Genomic DNA, 674 nt, shown 5'->3' with positions numbered 1-674 from the left:
TAAGTATTGTTTGTCTTGAGTTATAGACATGACATGTTGCACTTCTACTTAATCAATGTAAAAATTGCATCAAACCCAGAAGACTACGCAAACTGAACATTGTTTAAGGCATTTATTTAAATAAAAATCTGAACTGAGAGACAGCAATGGACAATCAATCATATTACAGGGACAGTTCAGTGAGTTGATAGATTGACATCAAAAGTCCTGAAATTCTGGCTATCATGTCACTGATCAACATGATTGCACTGTTTCTAGGGATTGGCACAATATTAAATGTCAAAAGAATGGCTCACAGTATGACCAGAGAGCAGTTGGGGAAAAGGCATGCAAAATAATGAGGAAATTGAGTAGGCTGAAGAAGCACTAAAGCTACAAGCCACAGAATAGCAATAGAAATCCTCATTAGCATGTCGTGGAGAGAAAATTCTACAAGATTAATCTCTTCTGTGTAAATTCATAATGAAGGAAAATAAGTTATAGGAAGAGAAAAGCACACAGGAATAAGAGGTGACAGACAGCAGGTACAAGAGAAAAATTAAAGCAAGGGGCATAGAACATGAGGAGAGGGAATATTTTGACTAGACTACTGAAAGATGAAAGCAGTTTTTCACAGGAGCTCAGAAGACAGGAAAGCATTCAGAACAGGTGAATGGAGAAGAAAAACAGCATAA

Source organism: Oncorhynchus clarkii, chromosome 3 (assembly GCF_045791955.1).
Source record: "Oncorhynchus clarkii lewisi isolate Uvic-CL-2024 chromosome 3, UVic_Ocla_1.0, whole genome shotgun sequence".
NCBI lineage: Eukaryota > Metazoa > Chordata > Actinopteri > Salmoniformes > Salmonidae > Oncorhynchus > Oncorhynchus clarkii.
Note: the sequence above shows the minus strand (reverse complement) of the source record.